Genomic DNA, 6849 nt, shown 5'->3' with positions numbered 1-6849 from the left:
AAGTAATAATATCTGGGAATATGACATTTTTTTTTCTGGTGTTTTCTGAAACTGACCTCAGTATTCAGTGTAATTTGGATTATCTGAGAACATGCTAATTTACGACTGAGAGAAAGATTCTGGGGCACAATGTAGACAGACACAGTGATAGGTGTCTATCAGTTTAGATTTAGCACAGAGCTGACATAATGCGCCGACTAGAACACATCAAGTAGAGATTACTCACAAGGCAGAAAATGACTGTACAGGACTGAAAGCTTCAGAATGCTGTATACAACAGTACCAGACATCATCTTTTCAAAATAAACTAAAATAGCTACAGAAATATCTCTGCATTAGGTCTTCTACTGAAATAAAATCACCCAGTGTCTTTGAAAATAGCCATTCTCACCCATGGTACGTACCACAATCAGGATGTGGGGCGTGTCACAAGAAATGGCGTATAGTTAAATGATCAAAATTCTAAGAATGATTTCCTTGTTTAAAAAATTCTACAAATGTCACTCATTTGCATTCCAGTATACTTGTGTGAGTGGGAAAGGGGTGAAGTTATAGCCAGTGGACAGGAAATTATAATCCTGTATAAGCTCACAGTAGCTCAGACCATAAAGAATCTGCCTGCAGTGCAGGAGACCTGGGTTGGATCCCTGAGTCAGGAAGATCCCCTGGAGAAAGGAATGGCAACCCACTCCAGTGTTCTTGCCTGGAGAATCCCATGGACAGAGGAGCCTGGTGGGCTGGAGATTCCCATGGACAGAGGAGCCTGGTGGGCTATAGTCCATGGGGTTGAAAAGAGTCAGACACGACTGAGCAACTGACATGTTAACACATATGCTCACAGGCAGCAGAGAAGAGTGAACATTATCCATCCTGTGTGGCAGGTGAAAACGTTTGGAGACTCACTGTTTTAAGTAAGTATGCCCTCTAAATATACAACATAAAATACAGGACCTCAAATTAGTACTTTGAAATAATTTTAGTGAAGACTACAAGTCGCAGAGGCCTGGGCTGAAATGCCAGCCTTCTTGATCCTACTTGGGCAAGTACTTGGACAAGTTACCTAAGCACTTTGAGCCTTACTTTCCCAATGCTATTTAAGAATTAACTAGGAATTAACCTACACATTGCAGGGTTGTGTGGAGAATGTGGCACAGAGGGGTTCACTATTACAGAGTAATAATGAAGGGCACACACCCAGTCCTCTATCTCTGTGTCCCTTCAGTTACCTAACCTTAGTTTCCTAGTCTGCAATCCTACCACCTATTAGAATTAGGGTGTTGTAAAGATTAAATATCTTACAACACTGCCTGGCAAGTAGCACACACTAGGTACGTGTTAGTTACCATTAACATCATTATCATCACCACCACTGAAACGTTAAGTCAACACTGCCACATTATCAGATTCGTCACTTTTCTACTATATGAAAAAATGCTCCTTGAAAAATTAACTTTGTTTAATGAACTGACTATAATATAGGATGAGCTCACACACTCAAGAATTTTTATGCTGATTTTTAGAAACTTTAAATATACAAGAAATTATCTGAATTACCATTAGTCATGAACGTTGACAAGCTACATACATCAAATATCCATTTTCAGTGAACATATCCCTTCACTGAACTAAAGCATATCACAAACTGATGTCTATTGTAGTTTCTCCCCAAAGATTTCAAAGCATTTAAAAATAATTATATATAGCAATCCTCAAAATGTACAAGTTACCTGAGAAAACTGCATCTGAGAGCAATCAACATCTTTCTCTAAAACTTTTGCTAATTACAAACTGATGTTACAGTCTAACTGTTCCAAACCTGCCATTCATTCAATTAGTCAGAACATTTATTGCATATCCACTGTGCACCAGGCAGGCACTGTGCTAAACCCTGTTATAGCAACAGAAAAGGAAAGACCAAAAGTAACAGTGGGCATGCCACTAACAATATAATTAAGTATTTTGAAATTTTGTTTTCCTTAAACAGTGAAAAGAGCAAATTATATGTTCTAACAGTTGAGTGCATCAATAACTAATGAGTTAAGTAACCTCATAAAAGTGACAGTACAATATTTTCCCCAAGGAGACCAGGATTAAATGAAATAAGCATCTGTCTCTACTGCTCACTTACTTACTAAGTAAAGGTAAATGACCACTTTAAATGAATCAAATAACCTCAAGAATGACACTATTTTTCACCCATTTGAAGGGGAAAGTTTAGAGAAATAAATCTTAAGTTTGCTGTTAAATGTCACTTGGAATCTATCAGAAATAAACTACATTCACTCAGTTTTACTCAGCACCTGAAACTGTATTTTTTGCTGGGGCGACTAGGGTCAATTTACTAATCATGCCTTCCTTTGATCAACCATTTTTTCTTAGGTGAGAAAAATCTAGCCTTGATGCAATTGTCAAATAATCCAGAATTCATAATTTTTATCCTCCATTTTACAAAATGAGATTTTTCTCAAGTAGCTACATAACTGTATATATTACCCAGGAAAATTGCTCTGCAAAAAAAAAAAAATTACTTTACTTGACTCCAAGTAAAGTAATCTTAGTGCTTAAAGTGGTCATCCAAAACCTGACAGGGGACAAAGAGCCAACCACATTTTTAGTACCTACCTCGCCAGAAGATAGGGCTGTTAGACAAATGCTATTAATATTGACAGCAACTGTATCAAACTGACAGGAAGGAAGGTGCACTTCAGGACTAAGGACCTTCCTTGGAGTTCATTATTATGAACTATGAATGTCACATTAGAAAAACTGCTGTCATTTCATTTTATTAATGCTGAATCAGGCAGTTTTAGTTAACTGCAACACTTTACAAGCAGGCTATCAAATAAGCCCCAATTACCAAGTTGTTCCAGACACAGAGGTTCTGTTTCTATTATTAAGTATAATTAAAGAATTGAAAGGATCAGTTTATTTTTCTTGATACATTAGTCTAAAACGATTTGCAATAAGTCTCTGGACACCCAAGTGACTGAAATTCCTTGAGCTATACAAAACACTCCTCTGGAATGCCAGTCTTCCAAATGGCAAGACTATAAGAACACACAACTGATACACATTCTCCACATTACACATGAAGGAGTAAAAAGATTTCAAACTCAATAAATTTACGGGGGGTGGGGGGAGAGAAAGTGGAAACAAATGTCCCAAATCTTTGTCTTCTCCAGAATGGCATTTTGTAGCAGAGCAAGAATTCAGGCATTTATTTCATCAGTATTCCGCACACTGGGGGACATTCAGTATCTGCTGGTGACAGATGAGCCGAGAAGAAGCCTCACCAACAAACAGTATTAACAGGTAATGTTGCAAATCAGTCATGGAACAGCGGGAGAAGGAATGTGGAGGAGTTGAAAGAGTAACAATCTTCGGCCAAATTTTACATTCAGAGCAAATCACTCACACACTCCTCCGGCGGGGCGGCGTGGGGGCAAGTATTTGGTGTGACCCAGAATAACCAAGAAGAACACACACACACACAGCAAGTGCCACTTCCACTACAGTTTGACAGTCATGCATTTGGATAATTATAGTAGAAACGTATGTTTTGGAAACACAGCTAAGACCACACCCTAGGACTGAGAACCGGGACTTTAAATGCTACGGATCAGAGGTCCACGCAGCACCTGAGCCGGACGGTCTTGTGGCACAGGTGGAAGGGGTCGGGGCACCAACTTCAAGGCAGGTGACCAGGAGGGCCGCGTGTCCGGGCGAGGCGTGGCGGAGTCCGAGAGAGAAGGGGGTGTGGATCCAGGGACCAGCACCGGGAGAGAGGGAGGGAGGGAAGGCGGCCGCTGGGAGGAAAGGGAGGTGGGAGCTCCGAGCCGGGGGACGACCATCGACGTGGGAGGGGGAAGCGCCCAGGAGCCAAAGGTCACGGGCGGAGGCAGGACTGAGCACGGGAGGGGACGGCGAGCACACGCGCGGAGACGCGAGTGGAAGGAGGCAGGGGCGGAGAAAGGCAGAACCGAATGAATGAGCGCCGGGGCGGCCCGGGCGCGGAGGAAGGGCCCGGGGCGCCCGCGGAGATGCCGCCGCAGCGCCGGGGTGGCGCCGGGGCGGGCCCCCGGCGACGGCGGTGGGGCGGGTGCGGGGGACGAGGAAGCCCCGCGTCGGCTCCCACCGCGCCCGCCTCTCCGCCAAAATGGGGTCGCGGAGCAGGCGACCCAGGGGTGTGAGGGAAGTGGAGAAAAGGGGAAAAAAATAAACCACTCACCCTCCGCGCGAGCCTCCAGGCGCTCTCTCTCAGCCCCGTTCCTCCGCCCTCCTCGAGCCGCGGCGGCGGCTCCTCAGCGGCGCTAGGGGGAGCCCCGGGCCCGGAGCGGGGCAGCGGCGGCGGCGGCCGGACCGGGAGCCCCTCCGCACCTGCCCCTGTGGCGGAGCCGCGACGAGCCAGGCGGCGGCGGCAGCGGCGGCGGCGGCTCCTCCGAGCGGGGAGGGCAAATGACCCGGATGTACAGGGTAACGGCGAGGAGGGGGAAGGGGGAATGCCAGGAAGTGAGGGCGCCGCGGACCTGTCCGGCCGTGCGCATGCGCCGCGCGCCCGCCCCGCAAGGTAAACCCAGTCTTCCTTCCCGGCCCCCTTTGCTCCAGCCCCTCCCCTAGGGGGCGGGGCAAGGCCGGAGACAGGTGGTCGGGAGGACTCCGCGAGGAGAGGAAGGGGGCGCGGCTACCTTCTCCGCGACCCCGCCCTCCTTAAAGGAGCAGAACCTTAAAGGCCGAGATGGCTTCTGGGTGTACCCGCGTCTTGCATCCTTCTCATTTTACAGATGGAAAAACTGAGGCTCAGAGGTGACAATGACCTGCCTCAGGCCAGTAAGCTCAGAAATGGTAGAAAGTGGAACTCGAGACTCGCAGATCTGGACTCTGCTTAACCCATCAAAGTCGGGCACGCCTTTCCCTCTCCGCCAGGTGCTGATTGAGTCTTAAACTCCCAGATACTGCAGATGCGCTTGGCAGGCTCCCCAGAGCCGAGAGGTACACCGTTATCGCCTGCGATGGTATCATGGAGACGCCCTTGGGAGGTGTTAAATAATCAGTCTGAGAACAGAGATCAGTTGCCACTTGAGACTTGCATGGTGCTACACAGAGCACTTTCAGATAAATGAGACTCTGTTCTAGGGTCTGGTCTGGGTAATGCTATCTGATGGACAGAGAAGTTGGATGTGGTAGAGGGCGCAGCTTCATTTTCCCCAAATTCCCCTTTCACTCTGAACATAAAGGTTCCCGCTTTACTTAGAAAACAAGAACATCCCATCTAGCTAGCTCATCCTAATACCGTTATGAAACTCTCAGATTTTTTTCATTAATGCCGAAGTGTAAATAACGATCACATCTCCCAGGGATATTTTCAATTTGACTGCTAAGCAGATAGTAACTATGAAGGTAAATGGTCCTAAACATTTTGAGGTCAAGATCTCTACTGAAAATCCCATAAAAGTATGCACTTTTCTCTCCAGGTTAATGTATACAGGCAAACGAACTGCACACAATTTCAGGAAATTTTTGGATCCAGGAAGCCTATCTATGAAACCCTGATTATGAACCCTTGTTCTAGTCAAATAGGTAAGATCCCAGTAGTGATCTGGGCCTTACCATAGGTAGCCAAGCAAACACTCCTTGCCCCAGATATAGAAGGCAGCACTTAACCATATGTAGCTTTCTGTCTTGCTCTTGAGTTACATGAAGACCAAGTGATATTGGCCATATTACAAAGAAATGTGGTTAAGAGCGTCATGGAGAGAGCAGGTGGCTTTATCAAGGCACACACTAAGGGCAAGAGTCCTAGGCCTCAAACTTTTACCTTAATTATCTTACTTAAGGATGATTTGGGGGTCTTACACTGTATCCACTATAATCTTCATCAATTTCAATGGAACACAGGGCGCTGATGTTTTGCAAACACTGATGCTAACAGAACAGTCTCCACAATCCAAGAACTCTGATCCATTTGTCTGATACACGGATACCTACTCTTAAATAACTCTGGTCCATATCGACCCAACATCCTCTCTTTGAGCCAGAGAAAGGGTTCTTACACCTGCTCAGTCCCTTAGATACGAGCTGCCAGCAACCACACACCTGGAACCGAGTCTCCCATGGAGAGGAGGAGTAATCTTAGTCTGTAATATCCTCAACACGTGAACATCCAGTTTAGCTCAAGTATCTCCAATTATGTGGAGCTCATTATCCTCTAATTGTGAGGAGCCTCTTTTTTTAATTAATTATTTTGGCCTCACTCCACAGCATGTGGAATTTTCTCAAATGGGGACTGAACCCTCACCCCTGCAGTGGAAGCAGGGACCACTGGACCACGAGGGAAGTCCTAGGAGCCTCTTCTTTTACACTGATCAGAAATCTGATGCCCATCAACTGTCATTCATTGGTCCGAATTTTATTTCTGCAAAGTGACAGAGACATGATGCTGGCCTGGAGGAGCTTACAGACCAGCAAAGAAAACAATCCATTTGATGAGTGATAACTGTAAAATAGAGGATGAGTCCCAAGAGGAGTATAGACTGCTTTTTTCAGAGACACCTTTCTCCTTATCAGCCTACACATGTTCCTGACCTGTGTAAGCTCTGCCACTATCCCATGTGGGAGGTCCTGAAAGAGGGGACAGAAAACAAAAACCTAGGAGAAGTGATGAATTTACTCTTCCACGATCCCTTCTTCATCCTTCTGCATAAATGTAATCACATTTCAGCTGTGGTCAAAGTCTCAGGTTGAAAAAAAAACAAAGGATGCAAAAAAAGATGTTTACATAAAAGTACTAGGCTCTAAAGATGATTTAACCATGGTGGCTTGTTAGCATTTTTTTTTTTTTTTTCTTTTATG

At 45.5% G+C, this 6849-nt stretch overlaps 1 protein-coding gene across 7 annotated transcripts in view; it reads right to left on the bottom strand.

The window, feature by feature from the left end:
- Window positions 1-6849, bottom strand: part of FAM49B (family with sequence similarity 49, member B) — a 124687-nt gene that overhangs the window by 79845 nt on the left and 37993 nt on the right. The window contains exon 1 of one of the 7 annotated variants that reach the window (XM_010844327.1): window positions 4229-4253. The exons of the other annotated variants lie outside the window; for them this stretch is intronic. The gene's annotated coding sequence lies outside the window, so the exon portion shown is untranslated. Of the gene's footprint in view, window positions 1-4228; window positions 4254-6849 lie in introns of those variants that run through there. 7 annotated transcript variants of the gene reach the window in all.

The sequence above is a fragment of the Bison bison genome, unplaced genomic scaffold (assembly GCF_000754665.1).
Source record: "Bison bison bison isolate TAMUID 2011002044 unplaced genomic scaffold, Bison_UMD1.0 scf7180017864199, whole genome shotgun sequence".
NCBI lineage: Eukaryota > Metazoa > Chordata > Mammalia > Artiodactyla > Bovidae > Bison > Bison bison.
Note: the sequence above shows the minus strand (reverse complement) of the source record. Positions and strands in the feature narration are given on the sequence as shown.